The sequence below is a fragment of the Pantherophis guttatus genome, chromosome 8 (genome assembly GCF_059756535.1).
Source record: "Pantherophis guttatus breed Tessera chromosome 8, ASM5975653v1, whole genome shotgun sequence".
Lineage (NCBI taxonomy): Eukaryota > Metazoa > Chordata > Lepidosauria > Squamata > Colubridae > Pantherophis > Pantherophis guttatus.
Window position 1 is genome coordinate 35,922,930 of NC_142070.1, and position 27,229 is coordinate 35,950,158.

A 27,229-nucleotide genomic window follows, 5' to 3' on the forward strand; every position below is an offset into this window, starting at 1 on the left:
TTTACATTAGAGAAAGTGTATATGCACACTTGAATATATTGTATTCAGTATACATTTTGTAAGCTGCATAAAATCACCTATGTGTGAGTTGGGCAACTATATAAATTTGTTTAATAAATAAATGAAAATAATGATTGATCATGATAACTAGGTGAAATATGGATGCAGAATTTGATTTGGATCTGACAGAATTTAAGTTCATTTTTAACATCCACTGTACTACAATATATCCAATTGCTAGTCTGATGTGGTAACAGAATACAAAATATGTCAAATAGCACTGAAGTCTGTTATTGTAAAAGCCAAAAAAACTGCTTAACTACAAATAGTTTTAAATACTGTAATAATTGAGTAATGAAGGAAATCTAAATGAATTGTGTGTCCTCTGTTACTATTTTTACATATTTTGAAACAGGAGTGACAGGAATGTAAAAAAGTACCATGTTACATAGTCAAATTTGACTCTGGTAGCGATGTCAACAAAATTATTGCAAAAATATGGAAAACGGTTTGTCATTCCTTTCCTCAGGGATTCTTTAAAACTTCATAATCTAATTTAATCCTAGATTTCCAAATTATCACATACCACATACCTAGGGTGACCAACTTTTTTACAATGAAAAGGAGGACACAAATAAATTGAAGAAAAAAATATCGTAAATAAAAGAAACATTTTATTCATTGCGTGCGTGTGTGCCGTGTCGTGTTTCAGTAAGAAGTAAACAAAGCCACTTGTGCGCAGAGCACTCTTGTGCACGGCGCACTCTCTCAAAACAATTCTCCTGTGCCGAATGCATGCATCTCATAATCGCGTCTCACCGCACTGTACCAAGCCTTGACGAATTGTCATGTCAAATACAAATATGTGTCATCACATGCAACGGATCGGATCAGCATCTATCAAATACAGAGATTTACAGATTAGTCTTCAAATATCGAAAAGGAGGACATGTAGGAGGACACTTTTTGAGAGAGGACAAAACTTACAAAAGAAGGACTGTCCTCCCTAAAGCAGGACGATTGGTCACCTTACAATACCTGCAGATGAAAACATTGCTTAGTTGTTTTTTCCCCCTAAAATAGCCACAGTAATCTAAGTGTTCCCACTTGCTATGATTTGCTTTGTTTTAATGGATTTATCCCCTACATTTTTATACAAGTTCTGTTTAGGCACCAATATACATCAAAAGATGCAATTATTCTTTGTACTATCATTGCTGCTTAACATTCTCATAAGAAATCTGGCCCTGGTTAAATTTATGTATCCTCAAATCAATGAGCAGGTTAGTCCAGTCAATGGAAATAGGTACTTATTGCAAGAGATAAATATATCTTCTTCGATTTATAAGACAACAGAGAAAGAAAATAACTCAATATTTCTATTTTCTAAGTTCAGGTACAATAGTAAATCTTGCTAATTATGATCAAAATTAATCTCATTAATAGTTATGGAATGGCAATATTCATGCATTCACAAAATTATGAATTGTTAAGCTATGTTTACATGTGTGTTGGATGTTTTAATCAGAAATGGTTTAAAATTTTATTTTTGCAAATAAGAGTCATCTTCTCTTACTACAATAGATTTATTTTATAGCTCTAATTTGTATCAAAACTCAGTTGGATTAAAACATGGTTTTATTCTGGAATATATGCCATTAGAGCAGATAATAATGTTCCTAATGGATTCAGAATCCATCCACCATCATAGAGTAAATTGTCAACACACATCAAACACTAGGAATGGGTATCTACATCAAAGACTTGTTTTCACAAAGATTTTAGTTCCCACTTTTATTGTGGAAATTAATTTCCGTTGTTATTGTCTTTTTGATGCTTGTCTTTTCATATACTACACAAGAAGTAGCAAAAGTATCTTTTAACATTAAGACATTTACTCAGATCTATTTAGCTTTAGCAATTCTTTAGTGTAGTTCCTTGTGATTTCTTGTGCTTGGCTCTTTTTAATCTGGTTTCGGTTACCTTTAACTGCTGCTGTCTTGAACTATTTGTTTGTATGATGGCTGTTTGTTATCTATGCTTTAATCTTTTACTGTTTTAATCTTGTAAACTGCTTTGAGTGTCCCCGAAAGAAAAATGGGAGTAAAAATAATAAATCAAATCAAAAGAATAAGACAGACAAATAAATTGAGAACTCAGGAAAATCTAGTTTAGTAGTATTTATTCTGATAACAACTTCTGCCAACCTGCAAATAATTTGGAGAGTTAATGAGAAGAGTTATACTGCCATCTATTGGTTTTGGAGCTGTGTTCTTGGTTTTTGAAAAAGGATTGAATGGAACTGTTGCATGTCTGTCTACCTATTCATCCACAATACATACTTGAAGTATGTGATTCAGTATTCTCTATTTGATATATAGAATATCAAATGCACAGAGAATAACTACTGGCATTAAAGATGCAATTCTAGTAATTGTATTCAATATAATTTACTTCTGCATATGTATCAATGTTCTCACTGAAAGCGAATCATGCTACTTGCACCAGTGAGGATAATTTTATTTTTAGAAATAAAATCTAATCTTTAGAAATGTTAATGTGTTTCAACTGAAGGAAGAATTCAAAGGTTGTGTATTCATCTTCTCATGATCACCATGGTCACTGAAACTATTGTCCACTTTAAAACATAGAAGATAGAGTAATAGATTTGGAAGGGACCTTGGAAATCTTCTAGGTCAACCCCATGCGTGAGCAGGAGACCCTATACCATTTCAGACAATGTTTTTCCCAAAATAAGACATCCCCTGATAATAAGCCAAATTGGGCTTTTGAGTGCATGGCAATAAGGCCAAGCGCTTAGTTCAGAGTTCAAAAAAATATAAGACAGGGTCTTATTTTCGGGGCATTTTTCTTACTAATGGAAAGATATAAATATTAAATTTCTTAAATATTAAAAAAATAGGAGAAATAATTGTTTGGATTAGCATAAACAGTAAGAATGAATCTGACTTATTTTACAGCTCTAATTTGTATCAAAATTCAGTTGGATTAAAACAGGATTTGTATATGTGCCATAAGAATATCTGTAGAGGAGGAGAGGAGAAATAAGGGAAATGAAACACAAAGATCACGTTCCTTCCAAATTTACACCAACAATATTTTACCAATCCTAGCAACTGAATACAGTATATTCAAGTGTACATATACACTTTCTCTAATGTTATATATATACCACCATTTGCAGTAATATATCTCTGGATCTAATCATGGCAACTGGACCAGGTTTGGGGCAATTTTTTTTTAAAGAAACTGGTTAGGTTTTCATTCAAAGCTAGAACAAAGTAATATCAAATCATTTCACTTTTCCAGGGCACTCCATTCCTGATCACAGAGTGCACATCTTTGAAATAAAATTGACTGAGTGAGATATTGCTGAACCCACATATATCAAAAGGTTTCACACTATCTCTGAAAACACTCCAAGTGAGGCAATGGCAAACAAATGCTATCCTGTTTCCCTGAAAATAGGACCCAAGCAGAAAATAAGTCCAAGCATGATTTTTCAGGATGCTCGTAATATAAGCCCTACCCCCAAAATAAGCCCCAGTTAAGATTGTCAGCCAGATGGATGCATTTAGTACCGTATTCCCCCAAAATAAGACTTAACCAGAAAATAAGCCCTAGTGTGTTTTTTAACACAGTACAATTATTATTTTATGAGGTACTTGTAATTTGTATCAATGTTTGCCTAACCATCTAGTCTTCCCCTTGCTTCACCCCAATTTAAATCTTATATGCATGTCATGAAGTTAGCTGAAGCTCAAGGAAGTTTATGTCTTTTAAAATGTGTTAAGATGAAAAGGTGCTATTATTCCCCTCTGATTCTTAAAAAGAAAACAAGAACGTTGCCAGTGCAATGTTTCTGGTTCAGTGACTAACTCTAGAATGTCACTAAATTCCATAAACACTCTTTATAGATTAACACACAATATAGAAAGCATTTATATTTTGCAATTCAATCCTAAACTGGTTTACATAAAACTTTGGAACAGCAAGGTTAGGGCCTGGATATTTATGGGACCGTCTTCTGCCACCGAGAGCCTCCCACTGGCCAGTCCCCTCCCATAGAGAGGGGCTCCTCCAGGTGCCGTCGGCCAAACAATGATGACTGGCGGTCCCCAGGGGGAGAGCTTTCTCTGTGGGAGCACCTGCCCTCTAGAACGAGCTCCCCCCGGAGATACAGACGATTCCGGACTTACATACTTTCCGTCGGGCTCTCAAAACATTTTTACTTCATCAAGTCGGGCTGGCCTAATCTCTCCAATTGTGTATTTTAATTTGGATTTTTAATGGGGGATTTTAACTGTCGGGCCAAAATGTTTAATTTATTTTTAAATTGTTGTTTAATTTTGTATTTGATGTTTTTTACTTCTGGCTGTTCACCGCCCTGAGTCCTTTGGGAGAAGGGCAGTATATAAATTCAAATATTAAATTAAATTATTAAATTAAAGGTAGGTCAGACTCTTTTCAAAAGGTAAAGATCTGGCAGAATGGCTTTCAAGGTAGCTATTTTTTCTATGTGGCATATCATGACTTATTCTAATCAGAAGGGTCACCCAATCCTTAAGAGGACACAAGTCACCACAAGTGGAAGAATTGCCATTCTGCCGCTTCCTAAACTGCTAGCAAAATATCACTGAGCACTTTTCTAATTCCACCCATTGATCTATTTAAAAAAAGAGAAATAGGGTAATCATAGGTAGACTGTGATAAGCAAACTCTTAAACCAAGATTAACAAATAACTAGCTTTGATTCACCTTTATTTCAAGAAGTCTACTATGTGTCTTGTCTTGATTACTAAATTGAATTCTTTAAATGAAGAATGTGATTAAAAAGTAAAATAAATAAGGATACAGCTCAAATAGCCATGTACTGATGTTTTTTACTAGGTTATACATTACTGAACTACATTTGGAACATGTATTTTAGGACTGTGCTATATAAAACAAAAAAATAGCACGACTTGTAAAGATGTCATACTAAAATGACATTGTCAAACATTTTTATTGAAAAGGAGAAGACTGTGACAACCTGGATATGAAAATTAAATTGTACTGAAATAAAATAAAATTAAGTAATGGCTTCACTTTCCTGTGAAAATAAATACTCATTCTATTGCTAAAAGTACATTGCAAGGGCTATTTGCATATAGAAATATAGATCAGTGAAATGACAAGTGACCTTACTACATAGACAAAAGATGTGAGATGCATTTAACGACTGCATAATATCCAAAGGCAAGTTTTTCTTTGATGTGATTTTCTCCCTTCTCCTTCATATTGTGATTTGTTAATACCGAGCAAGATAGGAGAATCTTATTTGAAACACTTCATTGTATTTTATATTAAATTTCAGGAAATTCTAAACTGTTTAATGCATAGAAATGTGGTTGAATTTGCATTTTCTGCTTTGTAATCAGCCATGTTATTGTCTGTTACTCTCAGCTGAATCTTCTGTCAGAAGCAATACTCTCATCAATCTATCAGGAGACCCAAGCAAGAAGTTTTCCTCATCCAAAGTTCCTATTAGCTTTGCTGCCTGGAGACTACAGCATATTTAAGAGTACACAGTCACTCAAGCTTCTTGCAATGTCAAATATCAGGGGTACGTTCTTCTATTCATCTTTGTTATATTATTCATTCCTAGTGTACAACCTTACCCAAATTATGGTAGAAAAATTAATGTCTGTCTGCTGATTAAAAATTATTTACTGTTTTTTTTCTATTTCATTTATACAGTACCTTTATACTTTAAGCTTATCGTACTTGTAATTGCATTTTGAAGTCATTGTGAATGACTTCTGTAAACAAAATATCTCTCTCTCAATGTACAATAATTTAAACATACACATAATAATTTGCACTTTTTCTTTTATGAACTGAACACACACACAAAACGATACTAACATTGTTTCTCGTTCAAATTCATGCTTTGTAAACTTGATAGAAATGTTTGATCTGATACACAGCTAGTTCTATAATCTACTTACTCTACTTACTCATTGTTTGGCTTGGGATTTCTTTTAGCTTAACATTGAATTGTAAAAGGGGAAATAATGACATTCAACAAGCAGAGTTTATTTGATAAATTCAGTCTGTTCAGAAATTGTTCTTACAGATTATTTACTCCTGAATAATCATGTCAACAAAACTGGGAAACCTTTGAGACACATTCATGTTTGAATATGTGGAAAGCTCAAAGTTAGCATAAGTCCACATTTTTATCTGAACTTGACATCTTCAATATCATTTTAAAACACTTGGAATTAATTTGGAATTTTATGCAAAATGTAATAATTTATTACATTTTGGGTCCATCCTTAAATACTTTTTGAAGGGGAATGCAAATGGTGAAATCCATAGTCGTTTCTTCCCTTAAAAAATACATCCTTTACATTTGGATCAGAGTTACTTTGCTGTATTGGCAGAGTAAAGAATGCTTCTTTTGTGCATAATATCTCTTCTTTTTCTTGCATTAGGAAATAGTATAAGGAGCTTTATAATATGATAGATCTGTATATGAATTATGTAACTCTTTGTCTCTTACCCCATATTCTACAATGAGAGTATGCAATGAAAAATATTTTAAAAGCTTGGGGACACAGGGGACTTCTTGTCTGTTATCAGCTATTGATCATCAATGACCTTTTCCTTCTTTTTTCTGTGGATCAGGAGAGATTAACCCACCATTTTCTGCTTTTCAAATATAAAACCAGACAAAAGTAGATTTGATTTCTGACTTTAAATTTGTACTTGACCTGCATTATGAAGTCTTGTCATCACTGTATTTTTCTTAAAATGGGGATGTCAAAAGCTCATAACTTGAGGAAATATAGAATTTATTTAGCCCCTCAGCTACATTTTTAAAGCATTTAAAGGCACTCTTACACAAAGATGAAATATTACCACTCCCACACCCTAAAAAGGAAGTTATAATAACCAATATACTTTGAAATATATTTTAAAACATCAATGTTTCATCTCACTTTTATTTAGATATGGTCTGCAGCTATACTGGTAAGGGTATTTATTGCCTACTTGATGTATGTCAAATTTAAGAGGACTATAATAGATGGTTTAAATCAGGGCTAAAGCCTCCTTATAGTTTCCACATATGATGAAGTGGGAAACCCATTCAAACCACAGTATAGTTCATTCTCTCCCTCTCTCTCCCTACCCCCTCAAATCTTCTAAGGTTTCATGTGGTAGTGTCCTTGATTTTGCACAGAAATCAGAAATCTGGTGACTTGAATTAATGAACATTGGAATGTTATCTAAATTAGCTTGTAGTAACTGCAAACAATTTTGCAGAAGGAAATACTACATTGAGTAAAATATGTATATGAATATTTTATCTTATATGAATTATTATGACTTATTGTATTATTGTACAAATAAATCATATGCCAGTGTAGCATTTACTTTGTAGATACATAGAAAAGAAGGTCAGTGGTCTTTCTATCTCAGGTTGAAACAACAATCTCACAAATGTCACAAACATCTTATATTTCTTGAGAAGGGAAGGGAAGGGAAGGGAAGGGAAGAGGAGAGGAGAGGAGAGGAGAGGAGAGGAGAGGAGAGGAGAGGAGAGGAGAGGAGAGGAGAGGAGAGGAGAGAGAGAAGAGAAGGAAGTGACCTTGAAGATTATCTAGTCAAACCCCCTGCTTAGGCAGGAAACCCTATACCATTTCAGACAAATGGTTGTCAAATCTTTTCTTAAAAACTTCCAGTGTTGGAGCTTTCACAGCTTCTAGAGGCAAGTTGTTCCGCTGGTTAATTGTTCTGCCTAGTTCTAGGTTCCTACTCTCCTTAATTAGTTTCCATCCATTTGCTTCTTGTCCTGCCCTCAGATGCTTTGGAGAATAGCTCAACTCCCTCTTCTTTGTGGCAGCTCCTGAGAAAATAGAGTTCTTTCCATTTAAGGATATTGAACATTTGTAAAAAGAATATATGTGTCAGTTTCTTAAATACTTGCCTTAACCAAATAATTGTTTTAACATGTAACAAGTCACAGACAAATACATTTGTGCAAAGATAGAATATAGCATAGGTTTACATTACTGAATTCTTCACTCTTATTTTTCACTCTTGTCCCAGTCTTGCTTTTATAATGCGGTCTATCTGCTTGCAAATCTAGAGTCTGTTGGCAGCACTTTTAACCAATCACATTTTTACACAGAGTACCAAATAACTGAGTGCAGATATAGACAATGCAAATCAATCAGTGTTAGTTTCTTTTCCTTCAAACTTCAGCTTCATGCATTCTATATCAATCTTTGTATTAAAAAAATTAAAATGTTTCCAGTTACTTTTCCACTTCAAAGCACACAATCTACTTGTATTTTTTTGCACTTGCTTTGTGGTTTCGAAAGGGTTCCTCTCATAGATATCAAGTAAACGTGAGTTTTGAAGCAACTGCCAATATAAAATAAACTCAAATAATCTTTGCTTCATAATTTCATTCCAACCTTGGCATAAAAATCATAAGATAAATATACTGTAATGCAGGATTTATTCAATCCTGAAAGAGTTTAAAAAGAGATAAGATTTTTTTTCATTGTAGAATATTATAATTTACAATCAGTGTCATATAACATGGATGTTATTAACTTTTAAATATAATTCCATTGACTTTTATCGACAGTAAGGTTGTCTGATAACCTAATATGGACTTACATAAGGTTGATTCTGACCAGGACAAAACTTTCCAGAATGTTTAAGGTCACAATACATGGAAATAAAGTTCTGAAAAGGAAAAGTGCTTTAGAGACAATCTTCTTGAGGGCCATAGGTCAAAAGATTGATGGAAGAATACAAGATCAAAGATCTGCCTGCCTTAGGATGACCAGCCAGTCACTTGTCAGTTCAGACAGAAACTAAATGGTAGAAATGTTATTAACTTTGCAAGACTTTTCTTTAAAGCTATATGTATACATAGGACCACTTATAGTAAATTAATATGAGTAATGCTTACATGTTAGGAACACAAACATATTAGATTATGTGTTGATGTATTTTTGAACATAAAAACTGGTTTAGAAATAGATTTTTGTCAAATAGGAAAAAAATATTTGTGATTGACAATGTAGACATTTAGTATTCAGTTGCAAAAAAATGAGATGATAGCCTGTGACATTAGTTAATTATTATAACATTAGTTAGTTCAGGTTAGTGCTGGCCCACCTGAAAACCATAAAAATAGATCAGTACATGATGATGTCAGTATTGCACTACATTACATCTTACAACATCTCGAATCCCCAAAGACCTATGAAAGGTCTTTTTTGTAGACTTCAGTTTGGCATTCAACACCAACATTCCAGAAATCCTCCTCTCTAAACTGACTCAGCTAGCTGTGGCTGAGCACACTTGCAGACGAATTATAAGCTTTCTACAGATAGGAAGTAGCAGGTGAAGATACATAAAATCACATTGAATACCTGTTCAATTAGCACAAGAACCCCCCCTCCCCCCGGGCTGAGTGCTCTCTTCATCACTCTTTTCTCTCTATACCAATGACTACATCTAAAAGGATCCTTCTGTTAAAGTACTGAAATTTGCAGATGATATAACAGTCATTAGTTTTATTCAAAATGATGGTGTCTGCATATAGATGGGAGGTAGATCAACTGGCCCTGAGGTCCAGCTGAAACAATCTTGAGCTGAACACTCTTAAAACTGTAGAGATGATAGTAGATTTTAGAAGAAGCTTTCCTTCTTACAATAGGAGATATCACAGTATCAACAGTAGATTACCTCAAATTTCTAGGTTCTATTATCTCCAAGGACTTGAAATGGACACCTAACAATAGAACCATCATTAAAAAAAAAAGCACAACAAAGAATGTTCTTCCTGCTCAGAAAGAAACTCAGAAAGCTGAGATTGCCCAAGGTTCTCCTGATATAGTCCTAGAGTGGAATAATTGAGTCTGTTAATTGTACCTTAATAACTGTCTGGCACAGCATCCCAACAGGGCAGACACAGACTTCAACAGATAGTTAGAACTGCAGAAAAAACAATTGCAACCAGCCTGCCTTCCATTGAGGATCTGTACACTGCATGAATCAGAAAGAGGGCTGAGAAAATAATTATAAACCCTTCACATCCTGGACATAAACTGTTTCAACTTCTCCCCTCTGGACACCACTGTAGAGTATTGCATACCAAAACAATTAGACACAATTTGTTTGTATGTATACTGACAGATTATGCACCAACACTAATTCCTTTTGTGTCCAATCACAGTTGGCCAAAAAAAAGAATTCTATCTTCTATCTATTTTCTACTATTATAATATTTAGTGCCAAAGTTTTATTAAATGAACCTGCCCTGAACATTAGAAAGGTACTACAAATATGAATCTAAACTAAACATGGTCAAATGTTTGGAGCTAAAAAATTGAAAAGACTGTGAAATTTAAATTAGATTTCTGTCCAGATTTGAACATACTATGTCTGATAGTTTCAGCCTTTCATAAACTTACCAGTATCTATTCTAGTATGTTCTTTGGTGAAGGAACTTTAAAAAAAAAACATTATGATAATGGCCTACTATATAATGTCAGTGCCAGGTCCTACTGTGCTAAAAAGAATTCATCATAATTACACTTTAGCAAGTCTTTAGAGAAAAGCTTTAAAATCCTTATTTTACAATGCCATTCTGCTTGCTTTAGTTCCCCACTGTGTACATATTTAAACTGCTGTTAGTAGCTATACAATATATCCATATTACTTTGTAAAGTAGAATTTTTCCATACACATTATTTATCACTGAAGATTTTTTAAAATGTATTTTTAGATATATATAAGTATTCTGAAAGTATTAGTAAAATAGTGTAAAACATTAATTATTTTATTTTTACTTTATTTTATTCAATCAATATGATTTTTATCTTTATTTCTGTTTTAGTGTGCTTGTTATGTTATTAGGTTTATACTGCTCTATGACCAAACTAAACTAAAAGAAATCCCTACAAATCAAAGTACTATACTAGTATAATAAATATGACTAAATGATATTTATTGCATACTTAATTACTTTATTGAGCAATCAGAGATTCTATTTAGTAAAATTAAAAAAAACTAAGCAAAGAAAGTTATATTTTCAAGGACTGAGTTTATGAAAGCCTCTGCCCTATTTTTTAAATATTCTGAGACAGTTCTCAAAGGTATAAATGCTGCATGAATTATACATTTTTCAACCATGGTTCCAAATAAGTCTCATATATGTTACAGAAAGGTTTTTTTTTTTCACTAACATACACCCAGGCTAGTTTTATGACCCCACCTTTTGTCCTGGAGATTGAAATAGTATATCTAGCATTCCCTTATCATGAATAAACACAAGACTTGGTTGAGAGATATGGCTGACAGAAAAGCAGGTCATGAGCTTTCAAGGGCTGAGAATAGCATTCAACCTAAGTTTGTACTGATCTTTATACGATACTTTAATCTTTACAATAGAGTGTCTCCTGTACCTCAAGAATTATATATACAAATTAACAAAATTATAAAATTAATTTGGATAACATTAGTGTTTTTATTTATTTATTAAATTTATATGCCACCCATCTAATCATCAAGTGCCTTTGAGCGGCATATAAAAGCATAATTGAAAAGTAATGTTCCCTGAAGGGAAAATGCACAACTTCTTATAGTACAGTGATGACTAACCTTTTTGCCATCGCGTGCCAGGAGAGGGGGGGGCGGGGGAGGGTCGCGTGTGCACGTGCCCATGCACATGTGTGCGCAACCCTCTCCCCCCCGCTCTGGCACATGATGGCCTGGTAGGCCCGTTTTTTCTTTCTTACCTGGTTCCAGATCCTCTCTGTGTATCTGGGAATGGCAAAAACAGCCTTTCCCACTCCCTTGGAGGCCCTACGGAGGCTGAAAAAGCCCATTTCCCAACTCCCGGTAGGACAGGAAGTGACATTTTTTGCTGTCCCCAGCCTCCAGAACCTCTCTAGGAGTCTCTAGGAACCTCTCTAGGAGTCTCTAGGAGCCTCTCTAGGAGTCTCTGGAGGCTGTGAAACAGGAAAAAATCCACTTCCTGTCCCACCGGGAGTAGGGAAATGGGTTCTTTGAGCCTCCATAAGCCCTCCAAGGAAGTGGGAAAGGCTGTTTTCGCCATTCCCAGACACACAGAGAGGATCTGAAGCCAGGTAAGAAAAAAAAACGGGCCTTCCCCACCCCCCCAGGCCCTCCAGAGGCAGGAAACAGCCTGTTTCCCTACTTCTGGTGGGCCCAGAAGGCCTGAAAATCAGCTGGCCTGCGTGCGCATGTGCCCCAGAGCTGAGCTGGTGTGCCCACTAATATGGCTCCGCGTGCCACCTGTGGCATGCGTGCCATAGGTTCGCCATCACGGTTATAGTATGTTGAGCATTTTTAAAGTTTGTAATATATGAAAAAAAAAACCTTCATTGTTACATAAGCCTTTAATACTTTTATGTTAGATCAAATTAAACTCATTCCTTAACTTCCTTGCAACCAAGAATAAAAGTTTATTTTATTTATTTATTTATTACATTTTTATGCGATCTCTACTATAAAGCAATTCTGGATGGTTTACAGATAATAAAAAATAAATATAAAATAATTAAAATATTAAAATTATGCATATTAAAATGTGAAGACTATACAAAAAACCAGGGCTAAAAGACAGACAACACAGAGATGAGGTCTTCTTTCCCCATCAATCATCTCCAATAGTGAGTGCCTCCCTGGGGACTCCAAGCCAACCGGCAGAACCAAGTTTTAATACCTTCCCAGATGGCCAAAAGACTAAAAGCATTCTCACCTCAAGTGGTAGAGTGTTCCACAGGGACGAGGTCATAGTAGAAAAGACTCTTCTCCTTGATCCTTGCCTCCTGGAATTCCATACAGATGGGATCCCTAGCAGGCAGTGGTGGGATTCAAGTAATTTAACAATTACTTGGTTCTTTGCCCTAATGATTTCTTCCAACAACCAGTTTACCAAACTGCTGAGAAAGTTAACAACTGGTTCTCCCGAAGTGGAGTCCCACCACTGCTAGCAGGCCTTTTCTACTAGCACGAGGGGAGCAGGCTAGTCCCATAGGAAGGATAGAATGGAATGGAATGGAATGGAATGGAATGGAGTGGAGTAAACTGGAGAGTGGAGTGGAGTGGATTGGAGTAATACAAATATTATACCACAATCTTTTTCTGCAAGCCTTGCTTACTAGTCTTCATTTCTAGCATATTTGCACATAGGTCAATGTACAAATACACTCTGCATGAAGTACTGCATTACAAGATATTTTATTGAACTTGGGATTTTATCACCAGTTCATATTATCGATCTGTGATACTACCTCCAGTTTGAAGTCCACTTCAGCAAATTTCTCAAATTAAAACTGTATTCTTTTGGTATGAGGGAGTGTTTATGTTGTTTTCTTTAGCTATCAACTGTAATTGTCTCAAAATGATCAGTTATTTACAAATGGCCTTAATGCATTTTTAAAATCATTATTTTAAATTTACTGATATAGCAATTCAGTTTCTATAGTCATAGTATAATATTAGGAAGAAGTAATTGCTTAGTATTTTCTAGATATTATTATTTTCTAGAATGTTTCTAGCTATTGCTATTACCTTGTTTTCTATTTTGTAGCAGCATCAATCATTCCCAGAAAAACTAATATAGCAATGGAAGAATAAAAAGATATTCTGAAGAAAAGACTTTCTGGCTTTTTCTGAAATGAGAAAAACTAGATTAACAGAACTGAGTTCTAGAGTTCTGAGGCAGTGTTAGACATATCTGAGTTCTGATTTTTAGATGCAATTTAAATAAGGACTACAATTCCTGTTTTGTTGCTGAAATATCTTTTGTTTTTGGTTTGCTTTAACTATTTTGTTTTAATCTCTCTTTTTTCATTAAGGGTAGGAAAGAAACACATAAATCAAGGTGTAGTTTTGTTAATATACCTCAGGATGAGCTACAGAGCACCATACAAAATCCTAGGTGTAATTTTTTGCAGCCTTTGGTAAAAAGCTCTTTGTCAATCTGCTTTTTCCTTTCCAGCATGCTTTATGAAAAGGAAGAGGGAGAGAAAAATTGAATGCTAGAAGAGGGCGAGAAAATCAAACATACTATCAGAGTGAATGAGAAAGAGAGTATAATAATCCATTGGCGAACAATATAGCATCCAATAGATTAGTCCTGTTGGAATACTGTTTGTAATAGGAAGACAAAGGATTTCCATTTTATATAATCTTAGCTAACATATTAAGGAATAGTCATAATGAAAAAAAATTACGTCTGTATTTAAATACACTTGCCATTTTTAAAAGTTTTATTTCACTGTGTGAGAAGCTTCTCCTTTTCTACCTCAGGATATTTGACGTCTTTTTTTCAAACTCTCTTAAAGATATACTTGAGATAACTTTACTGCTGGATGTAGGAAAGGATGCTTATGGCTGGTACTATTATTTTCTTTCTATCACTCTGAAGCCTCCTTGTCTACGCATTTCTAAATCTGGAGCAAATGGAAACAGTTTCTATAGGATATCTTTCCCTGGTATTCACCGAAGAAAGAAAAGGAGAAATGCTGCAAGTCACTGAAGAAAAATGAAAGACAGGATGATCATATGCATCCTTTGCCTATCTTCTACTTAAATAAATATAAAACCATAAACCCATAAAATTTTCATTGAAATTCTCTTATTTTTAACTACTTTTATTAAAAAGAAAAGTTAAAAGCAAATTCTATTTAGAATAAAAACGTAAAGGTAAAGGTTCCCCTGGCACATATGTGCTAATCATTCCCAACTCTAGGAGCGGTGCTCATCTCCATTTCAAAACCAAAGAGCCAGCACTGTCCAAAGATGTCTCTGTGGTCATGTGGCCGGCATGATTAAACGCCAGAGGTGCACGGAACACTTTATTTAGTTTATTTATTTAGCTTTATTTAGTTTATTTAGTTATTTAATTATTTATTTTAACAGACTATATTTAGAATATAGTCTGTTAAAAGAAAAATACTTCACAGATTTAGTTTTACACACTAAATTTACACTAAAAATAACATTATTCACAGCCATACAAAGCCATTGAATGGAGTGTATACTTATGAATGAGAAGCATGAATGTGAAATAAAAATAGGTTTAAACCAAAGACAGTTCATGAATGAAGGCAAATATATGTCCAGGATAATGTTGCAAGATTGAATCTGGGTTGATCACCAGACAAACTTTCAGATTCATGCTGGATCCCATCTTCAGTGAACTTCTCTCTACAAAAGAAAATAAAATCCCAAGAAAGGTGCATTCCAAGTTCTTTTACTCATCTGTAATTATTCTCTTTGGTTTTGCATCTTAAAGAAAGAGCAGTAAAATAACCATGTAATCCTGTTTCTCACAGTGTAAACTCTACAATGATACTCCAATATAACATCCACACACATCAGAAAGATTGCAGGGTGGAGAAAAAAACAGGAATATATTCTTAGATGGAAAAGTATCAACAGAAAAATAATGTCAATTTCAATATCATCTGGACCCGGCTGTGTTAGCAAATTATCGTCCTGTCTCCAACCTTCACTTTGTTGCGAAGGTTGTTGAGAGTGTGGTTGCGCGACAGCTGCCTCAGTACCTGGATGTATCGACTTATCTAGATTCGTTCCAATCGGGCTTCAGGCCCGGGTACAGCACGGAGACGGCATTGGTCGCATTGGTTGATGATCTCTGGAGGGCTCGGGACAGGGGTTTCTCCTCTGTCCTGGTCCTATTAGACCTCTCAGCGGCTTTTGATACCATCGACCATGGTATCATGCTGCACCGGTTGGAAGGGTTGGGGGTAGGGGACACTGTTTTAGGGTGGTTCTCGTCCTTTCTCTCTGACCGGTCGCAGTCTGTGTTAACAGGGGGGCAGAGGTCGACCCCGAGGTCCCTTTTATGTGGGGTGCCGCAAGGATCAGTCCTCTCGCCCCTTCTGTTCAACATTTATGTGAAGCCACTGGGGGAGATCATCCGTGGTTTTGAGGTGAAGTACCAGCAGTACGCTGATGACACCCAGCTGTACATCTCCACCCCAGACCACCCCAATGATGCCCTCGAAGTGATATCCCGGTGCCTGGAGGCTGTACGGATCTGGATGGGGAGGAACAAACTCAGACTCAACCCATCCAAGACCAAGTGGCTGTGGTTTCCGTCGTCCCGATACAGTCAGTTGGTGCCATCTCTGACTATTGGGGACGAGTTGTTGGCCCCCACAGATGGGGTTCGCAACTTGGGCGTCCTCCTGGACTCACGGCTGTCTTTAGAAGAGCATATGACGGCCGTGGCCGGGAGGACTTTTTATCAGGTTCGCCAGTTGTGTCCCTTTCTGGATCGGTACTCATTACGCACAGTCACTCACGCCCTTGTCACCTCACGCCTGGACTACTGTAATGCTCTCTACATGGGACTCCCCTTGAAGACCACCCGGAGGCTCCAACTGGTCCAGAATGCGGCCGCGCGGGTGGTGATGGGAGCGACGTGGCTCTCCCATGTGACTCCCCTCCTGCGTGAGCTGCACTGGCTCCCAGTGGTCTTCCAGGTGTGCTTCAAGGTTTTGGTTACCACCTTTAGAGCGCTCCATGGCTCAGGACCAGGGTACTTACGAGACCACCTTCTGCCACCAGTAGCCTCTCACCGACCAGTTCACTCCCATAGAGACGGCTCCTCAGGGTGCCGTCAGCTAAACAATGTCGACTGGCAGCCCCCAGGGGGAGAGCCTTCTCTGTGGGGGCACCTGCCATTTGGAACGAGCTCCCCCCAGAGATACGGAGGATCCAAGATTTACGCACTTTCCGCCACGTCCTAAGAACATTTTTATTCCAACAGGCTGGCCTGGCCTAATTCTCCCTTTTAAATTGGGTTTTAAATGTTTTATATAATTGGATGTTTTTAGATTTGTTCTTGAGCCCAAATTATTTAATCTATTTTTAATAGTTTTTAACTTTTATATGTTACTGTATTTTTATCTTGGCTGTTCACCGCCCTGAGTCCCCTGGGAGTAGGGCGGTATATAAATATGATAAAATAAATAAATAAATAAATAAATAAATAAATTTACCTGAGGTAAGGATGAGATAAAGCAATAGTTTGATTAAATTTTTTTTTAAAAATAGCATCTTTTGAGCATTTCTTGAGTCAGTTTTGGAAAGCTTATCTATACATTTTTATATTCAGAGGACCAATCTGGTTTAATTTAAAGCATTCTTAATTTATCTATGACAGAATAAAAATGCATAAAGCTGCACTGTATAGGGTGATATGATACATTAAGCTTTTTTCTATCAGTGCTGGAACATATGGGGAAATCAGTTGAGTTTAAAAGGTGACCGTTCAGTTAAGTAATTCTTGTCATATGCCATTTCACAACAGCTGAAGTTACTGAATGGAACAGAGGTCATTGGGGAGGGATGGGAAGCCAAAGCCATAAGAGATTAGTAATTAGAGGCAAAAACCTTTCACCTCAGGTCAACACTGAAAATCCAGTAAGTTTGCAGCAGCTAGAACTCATTATCATCTGCAGCTTCTGTTATAGGCCTCATGAAATGAACTGATAGTACTCATACTTTTGAAATTACCATATGGACTGCATCATATTCAGTTCAAATGAGCATTTAATGTCTAAGCTTTGTTGGCAAAATAGGAACTATGCCTGTGTCAGTATATTGCAAAATGTCAGCTACTATAGTGTGTCTCGACAAAGGAAAAGATAGTCATATTCAATTCCATGATTACAGCTTGTAAGTACAAAGGAGAAAGATTTGAGCATAGTAACGTGTCCTGTGGCCAAAAAACTTTGTCATAGAAACGTATCTAGCAATATTTAAATTAACAACTTACTATTTTGAGCAGAATGACTGATCCACATTCATTATTGCTATGGGGTTAATTGCACTTCCAACTAGCCAAAATGTCTTAAATAACAGGTGCTACAGACACTTATTCAACTATGCATATGTTGGCTTTTCAAGCCCAGAATTTTTTGCTGCAGCAGCTATCTGGGCTAACCAATTCTGACATATATAGGAAATTATTGTAAAGATAGTTTCATATTTTCAAGACTGAAAGCTATGATAATAATATGCATGACAAAACATTAGTCTAGTACTACTTTAAAAGTCATTGCTTTTATTACTATATCTATAGTCAAGATTTTCTAGGGCTATAATATTTTGTATTGTTTCCTTTCTACGCATTATTTCCTTTATTGCTATCAGCCTTTCCTTCATCCTTAATACACATTCAAAAGTTAATTTCTCCAGTAAGATTTCTCTCTCTATAATCATATCCTTTGTCGTTGATTATATGTCACTATCTTTTTCAACTCCTAGCCACCAAATAGATTTCCTCAATGGCAATCTCCCAAACCTGCTATTTCAAGTCACCCAATGGTGCACTTATTGCCATTGTAACTGATTCTGTTCACCTTGCTACTAGCCTTGTTCTTTGCTTCTACCTTTCCCAGCACTACAGCTTGTTTCAGAAAACTGAATATTCATATAATGTGACTATGGTAGGATAATTTTAACCTGGTCATTTGTGCCTCAAGTGACAATTGTGAATGGATTTGTTCAATGATAAATTGATTTGTTTTCTATGCTATTCATGTTACTCTCAATGTTTTCTCCAGTGCCAGCTTCAGATCATCAATTGTCTGGAAACCTGAACTCATTGGTAGCCTCACATTGCAATGAACAAGGACACACATTTAATTTCACAGCAACTAAGATCGTTGACCGTGCAGGTGCAAAGATAGCCAGGGAAATGATTGAAGCCTGTGAAACGGCTCTTTGTCAGTTAACAGGTGTGCTGATTTACCATAAGCTTATCAAATACTAGGGCACAAGAGCTTGGCAGCACAATGAAATGATAGCCAATAGCATACCAATCAGCCAATAGGAATGCACCACATAAACATGATTCAGAACAGTCCAAAACATGTATTCCAGTAGAGAGATGTTCCCTGAAGATGGATTCAAGCATGAGTCCGAAAGCTTAGATTAGTATATCTCTGGTCCTGGTGACCAACTCGAATTTGATCTTGCATCATTATCCTTGGGCACATATATTTGCTTTCATTCATCAATTGTCTTTCTATCCTGCATTTTAAAGTCCAGGATTCACATCCATTGTGTCACAGGAAATGCCATGGCTTGCACAATTCTGATCTTTCTAGATATAGACACCATATTTAAATGTCTTCTCCAAGGCCTTTATGGCTGCTCTACTGAGTGCTGTTTCTTTACTGCTTGTTCATTTATTGTTGATAATTCTTCCTAAAAATCATCTATTGACCACTTGATATCTTTATTGTCAATTCTAAGGTTGGTTGTTCTACCTATTGTCATTAATTTGATCATCTTTATATTTAATGTTAATCTCATGTGTTTCATTATGGTCCTTGACCTTTAGTAGCTGAGCTTGCAGATCCTTTGCATTTTTTTCTATTAGGATAGTGTATCAACATAGCAGAGGTTACAGATGTTTGTTCCTTTCATTCATCTTCTTCCAATTCAGCTTCCTTAATATATATTCTGCATATAAATTGAATGAATGAAGATAAAGTATGAAGCCTTGTTGTATTCCTTTGCCAGATTGGAGCTAGTCTGTTTCACTATGTTCTTTCCATACTGTGGCCTGCATATATGAGCTCCTTTCTTTTTGTATGTCTCTTGTTTCTCATTATTAAAGGCTTTTGCAGATTCTTTATGGTGATCTGGAATTATTTATCCTGTATGCATATTTGTAGGTTTATGTATATTGTACATAAAATGGAAATCACTTTCAATTGTAGCTGCCTATAGCATTTAATTTCTTTACAATTTTATTTACAAGAATGGTGGGACAAAACTTTCCCAGCTTTGCTAAGAAACTTTCTGGGCCACATTATTTTAACATCTATTTTCAATATCAAAAAAAGTGATCATTGTATTCCCCAGAGTAGTCAACTTCATCTCCCATAGGACAACATTTTCTTGCACTAGCAATTTTATTGTAGTAACACGTCACAGGCAATTTCATCCAAAACTGACATGTTTCACCCTGCACAAAACTGAATAAAGTAGAATCATAGAATTAGGGAGTTGTAAAGATTCTTTTAAGAAGAACTATAGAACTGACAAGCAGACTGGCCACTATATAAAAATGACAGTAACTGAACTGCACATTAACAAGATAAGCCACTATCAGAAGTGTTCAGTTGTCTTGAATTCCAAAAAATAATGTGTGCTGTTACTAGAGATGATACCATGCTGCACAATGACTAACCATCGTGCCAGGTTAATGAGCCTTGAAGACAGTAGAGCTTTTCCATTCTGCTGACAATAAATACTAGTATATTTTTAAAGGAAAAGGATACATATTTAGATGTGAAATGTAAGCATAAAGGAAGATGCATCAGCTGCAGGCCAATAGCTAAGCAATGAGTGTATGGTAAGTCTCTCTACTGGCAAGAAAGGCAAATGCTCAGTTGCTCTATCCAACTTCTATTGACTTGTGGATAGTCAAAACAGTTCAGATCAATCCCAGCTGTGATTTTATGTAGAAAAAGGAGTTTACTGATGAAAAGGTTGTCTTTTCACCTAGACTATCCATATTCCTGCTAGTCAAAACAGATCAAAATAATTTAGTGACATTTTTATTTACTATCTTTAATATTACACTGAAACATAAATATCAGTCCTTCCTAGATTGAAAAAGTTGGTGGGAAAGTTCTGGCATGAGACTGAATATCCTTTCCCTCTACACATGCATTAGATTATGTTATTGAGCTTATTCATGACTCTCAGTGATCTTTTCTCTATTTAAGGTCAAACTGCCACTATCATTATTATAAGAATATATTTGTATCCAACCATTCTCTTCACTGAGCTCATCTTGAAATGCCTGGATATGAATTTATTCGACAAATTTTATTTCTATGCATTGTTTCTCCTACTACAGTCGTTGATTTATTCATTTAGAAAACATCATATAAAACAGAACATGTTTAAGATATAACAAATAAGGATAAATTTCTAAGAAGAACCAATCATGCTCCAACAGTTCTTGTTATAGACATTCATGAGCAATGCTAAAAAGATGTAAAAAGCAGAATGATGATCCCAAAGGGCTATTATCTGAATTCTATTAGGGATTCAAAAATGTATATTGAAATAAATTTAGCGGTCACCTCCCTTCAACCTATTGTAAGAGAGAAGAAGACTTAGCTCTATGTGCGAAACTTCTTGTAAAACTCTAATTTTAGGGAGTGAAGTTAGTATTCAGAAGTAGAGAGAAAGCAAAGTCACTCATGGTGCAGCACCTGTATATCATATCCATAATGGACAATGATTTATCGGTAGTACCAGAGAAGAATTGAAAATTTCTGTTCCCTTTCAATATTGGGACACTATTTTGATTCACACTAATCGCTATTTAGAAAGACTGTGCAGACTTTGAAAATTATTCAGAAAATGTCCTTTAGACTTCATGCCAGTGTGAGCATAGATCTTGTCTGATGTTAATTAAAGCAGCCTCTATATTTTCAGCAGTCCATGCCACTGAAAAAAACAGTGTGGATGCTTTCAGAATTGCATTAACTTTAATTGGTGAGGTCTCCAAAGTGAAAACATGGAAAAATTAGCTGCTTTAGGGAATAACAGAGGGATGTTATGTTTCTACTGGTGCAAGGTAGGAACACTTTCCCCAAATACTATTTGAAATGTGTAGAGGCCTACTATTTAGTTACAATCCATAAAATGATGCAATTTGAATATTTTTGACTTGTATTTGGTGTTGTAAACAATTATTTTGATCCTAACTTCAGTCACAGATTGAACTAGAATTCAGTGAAGAGAGCTATTTTCTTCCATTTATATTTTCTCTATAGACCTCTTTGTAAATTGCTTTTGCATAGGCTTTCTTATTTATTTAGCCACTATCATAACTTTACCAATTTTTAAAAACAAAAACTAAAATAATAAGATTTGAGTTATTCATGTCTTTAATATACTTACTCTGACTCAGAAAAAATTTCTTAAAACAGCAGAATTTGTCCTTACTTACAAAGAAATTCAAATTTGCTATATTGGAAATGAATGTTGGCCATGTTAACATATTGATAATTTGTAAATTTTAATGAATAATATGATCCAGTGCTTTCCTTTCTTCAAAAAACCCAAAGATAGAGACTCAGGTAGAAATATAGAAAATGCCTTATTATTTCTATGTCTGAATTATGCCAATCTTTGTTTCGAAGATGTCTAGGTCTCTAAGGTAAAAATTGAGTTAAGTTTGTCCATTAATCAAGATTGCTCTTTATTTCAATATGTATTTATATTTATCAGAAACAAATTAAACAAACCATTATGGTAATACCAAACATTAGCAGTTAGACACCCCAATGAATCTTATAAATAACACGAGATACCATAGGAACCTCACTATATTTGATGATATATTAGGATTTTGTCATCATTTTATCCTGACATTATTAGGCTAATTTTAGAATTAGAAAATTCTAAATTCCAATTTGTGTGTAACATTTTCAGCTAAGATATGCTAAAATATCTAAAATCTGCATGCAAGATTTACAAAAATAATAAATATTTTAGGACAGCATTTGCTAAAAGTACATATTTTAAATATCCATTAATCAACAAACATTTAGCTTTTCACAAGAGCAACATCTGCAGTGGAAGTCAAAGGGGTCAGTCTAATGAAAGCAGAATTATGTCATAGCAATACAAACTCTGTCTCTTTTGTATTCTTGTTGTAACATTGCATGAATATCCAGAGGGATGGAGATTATGGCAATATTTTTTTTTACTTTGTCAAAAGCAGCATATGCTCATATTTAATAAATATAACTTTTACCTATTCTTTTACTGTCCAATTGAGCTAAATATTCTCTTCTTTCAAAATATAAACAATTGACTAATAGAAACTACTAGTGGATTTTTGTAGTCCAGATCTCTTAGGCCTAGTTTTATAAAACTGACAAACCTGGAACTTTGCTTGATTTGTTAGCAGTGAGACCAAAATAAAATATTCAGCTCTGTTGTTTTTATTTGAAGCAAGAAGAAAACACAAATCAGTGCTTTTCAGTGTCTTTAGTAACTCACCAGAAGTGATTTTTATAGTTTATTTAACATATGTGTGATATTGGGAACAATTAATAGCATAGTTAAAGAGGCTATTTAAATAGTTTCAGCTAACAGAAAATGCATGCTATCTTGTTGAAATCCCTTTATCTCAACATCATAAGCACTAATAGTTGTCACCTTGTACTATCGTAATCAGTGACAGCATCTCCTAAAAGTTAATGAGCCATAGCACAGTGAAAGGAATAGTCTCCAGAGAAAGAACTCACATCATTCTTAGAGTTATATTACTCTTCACAGAAGGCAGATAAGGTGCTAAATTGCCTTAAATATGCTAAGTGTTGATTCATGGAATATGCGAATTTAACTTATAATAGTAGAAAACTATAAATATGTTTAATTATATAACGGCTTACTATGTTAAATTCTTCCACTATATCTGGAAGTTTATTTAACTGATAACCAGGAAGGAAAATGTTTAATTTGGTTTGGTTGTATATATATATTTTCTTTTAATGACTTTGTAATCCATTGAATCGGGGTGAGTTGGAACAACTGAATGGAGTTGAGCATTTATTGGCCTGATGCCATTCCTGACACCTACACGGAGCTCACAGCAGATATTTTCTCTTTGTACCCAGAGAGAGAAATAACTGCTGCTACCTAGGATTGAACTCACAGCCTTATGATTGGGAGGTGAGAACTCCACCTCTAGGCCATCACGCCGCTCTTTTATTACACTAGAATAAACAACTAAAAGGGAGCACTGATTATGTTACCTAGTTTGGGTAATGGTACCTAGTTTGGGTCTGCAAGAAAACAAGCAAGCTCAGAGCACCAAGGACCCCTCAACTAAAAAGTGTACAAATTTTCACTTAGTGTAAGGTGACCAGACGTCCCGCTTTTGGCGGGACAGTCCCGCTTTTGAGCAATTTGTCCCGCGTCCCGCGGCGTTTTAAAAAAGTCCCGATTTTTCATTCTGCCTCCTGAATCCCCGCTGCTGGCTAGAGGGAAAAAACCTGTTTAAACTCTTGCCGCGGGGCTTCAAAGGGCCGCCCTACGTTGATTAGCTCGGCTTCCCCCTCTCAGCTGATTTGCGCAGGGCTCTGCTCTTCCTAAATTGCTCCAGCAGTTTTTTTTTTCTCTTTGTGCAAACCAAGCTCAAAACGAAAGTGAAACTGGCTGTTTGCTTTGCTGTTTGCTTGCAACGTTGGAAAATTAGGCAGCAGATTTATTTTCCTTTTCCTCACCAAAAAAGGTAGGTGTAAACAATGGGAAATTATTTAGGGCAAAAGAGGAGAGTTCAAGATTTTAAAACACAAAAGAAAAAAAAGCTCTTTTTAACTAGGGAATTGTAATAATTGAGATACTATTAATTGTATACTGTGTTGAAAGCAGAAATGGTTAAGTTGTGGTTTGGAGGAATATATGGGGGAAATTATTTGGTTTATTATTATTGGTAAGTATAATTAATTGATTTGTAAGAAATTGGATTGCATGGAAATAATTGGAATATTCATGTTCATATTGATTAATATACAAAAAAGATAGTTATATAACTAATTGATTTATATTAAAATGTTGAATTTGTATTAAACAACTGTATTACATAATTACATAATTAAACAATGTGAGGATGGATATAAAAATAGATAACAATGGGAAGGGGTATAAAATAGAATAGAAGGGAAAAATTGAATTTGATTAAGATTAGAGATGAGGATGAAGGGTAATATTGTTTTTTTAAAAAAATAGATGAGGAATAAATATGGCAAAAAGGAAATATAGAAATTGTAAATTTAATTGAAATGACTAAACACTGTTTAAATTTGTGAACCAGCCAAATATTCTGTTCAAAGAAAATACATTGTATGTATGTGTGTTTCTAATTATTGCTATTTATTCATATTTGTTCTCTTTTATTCTTTAAAGTTTAACAATTCATTCTTTATCTTAATATCTTTATATTTGTTTGGGGTTGGCTTTGTTCCCTTTCATCTTTTTTATTGTACAGCAATCTTTCTCCTCAAACCTACCACCTCTCTTTTCTTTCCTTCTTACTTTCTCTTCCCCCCACCCTCTTTTTCTCCTCCCTACTTCCTCTTCCTTTCTCCTTCTCCTCCTCTCTTCCTCCCTCTCTTAACCGTCACTCCTACTCTAATTTCCCTTCCCTTCCTTCATCCCTCTCTATTACTGTATCCTTTTATGCATATGGACTACTCAGAGGGCTGAAAAAGTTATTTTTGACTGGTCCTCGCACTTTTGACCAGTCCTCGAACTTACGACTGTCCTCACATTTTACATTTTTGCCCTATCTTGTCACCATGGTGAAGACAAGCAGTTGTGAAATGAGTGACATGGTTGTTAAGAATGCTGCATGGGCATAAATGTGAGGATAGTCGTAAGTGTGAGGACCAGTCAAAAGTGTGAGGACCTGTCAGAAATGACTTTTCAGCCCTCTGAGTAGTCCCTATACACATAGCCATGGCCACCCGGTCACATGACCAGCTAGCCACGCCCACCCAGTCACATGGCCTCCAAGCCACGCCCACACAATAAGCCACGCCCACAATGGTGTCCTTCTTACCAATGTTAAAATCTGTGTACCTTACCCTATACACATAGCCATGGCCACCCGGTCACATGACCAGCTAGCCACGCCCACCCAGTCACATGACCAGCTAGCCACGCCCACACAATAAGCCACGCCCACAATGTCCCTCTTTACCAATGTTAAAATCTGGTCACCTTAACTTAGTGTAGAGACTGGGAAAGATGACTTTAGCATAAATTCTCTAGAATCATTATCTAGGCAAAAAGGAGTAAAACATGTTTAAGGCCTGGAAAACAAGATAATATTCAGAAGGGATTCAGGCAAATGTCTCCCTGATTTACAGAGATATGACAAGGGCAGTGGAAAAGAAAGTGACCTAGTATGAAATTATTTACTATTTTTATATATTAAGTAATCAGACTTTACAGTATATGGTTTGGTTATGACTGTTGTTATGACCCTGAATCAATCTCTATATGAAAGAAATTAATGTGTTCTTTACTTTGTGTCCAAAAGTTATAATTTATCAAAATATCATAAAGTGTAGATTAGGGTGGGGCTAAAAGAATTATTCAACACTGCCAGGAAAAAAATCTATACTATATTTTCAGCAACTGCTTATTGGTATGCATTGTTTGTTTACATTAAAGGATAGTTTTGTTGTTATTGTTGTTTGGGTTTTTCTTTTAACAGAAAATCAAGGAAGAATCATTAGAGCAAACTAACAGCTTCAAGACTTTGCTTACATCAAACTGGTGATGTATAATGTATACTACCTACGGGAGTAAGACATACAGATTAGCCACCAGAATATGCTAAAAAAGCTGTTTTATAGATTTTTGGCATCCTAACCATCCTGGCCAAAGAAGCAATTCAGCTAAATTATAATACCAGTATCAGTGTATAATGGGTGAACTATGGAAATTGAATTTCACATAGTCTGAGGATTTGTGTGTTAAAATTGAAACCCTTTGTCTGAAATTGGTAAACATCTATATTGGTGAAAATACTTGCATCCTAATCTAGAAATTCTTTTTTATTTGAATGAATTTACATTGAGTTCTTATAGTAAGAATTTTCTTATCTATTACATCAAGAGCATGAATAAAAGAATAGATATCTACACAATGCATCCTGTAGAAATTAATGCATACATTTCAGATAGTAGCACTGTCAGTTTGTTGCAGCACACACAATCAGACAATTCAGCAGGATTCAAAACGTCTTTATATACATAACAACACATAAGGCATACAATACCCTTGTAGGTTTTTCCATGTTGTAGAGAACACAAATAGCAAGTACAAACACAGCACAAAATGGCAGCACAAAATGGAGAAGGCAAAAATGGAGGAGTGAGAAGTTAGTGCCTTCAAGTTTATATACAGAAGAGTTTAGCCACACCCAGTCTCCAAACTGTCTCTTATGGCCCCATAAACAAATACTATGTTTCAGTTATCAAACAGCCTTCATTGGCTGACCTGTTGCTATGCCCTATTCCAGTTCATAAATATACTGACACTCCTCCCTTCATAACTGGAACGGACATAAAACTGA

The 27,229-nt window shown here is 35.4% G+C and overlaps 1 long non-coding RNA gene across 1 annotated transcript; it reads right to left on the reverse strand.

Moving 5' to 3' along the window:
* Window positions 1-654: 654 nt before the first annotated feature.
* Window positions 655-27,021, reverse strand: LOC132710407 (uncharacterized). Its single transcript, XR_009621103.1, has 2 exons — window positions 26,933-27,021; window positions 655-897 (listed from the first exon to the last, which is right to left on the reverse strand). It is a non-coding gene; the product is annotated as an uncharacterized LOC132710407 (long non-coding RNA).
* Between the last annotated feature and the right edge of the window lie 208 nt (window positions 27,022-27,229).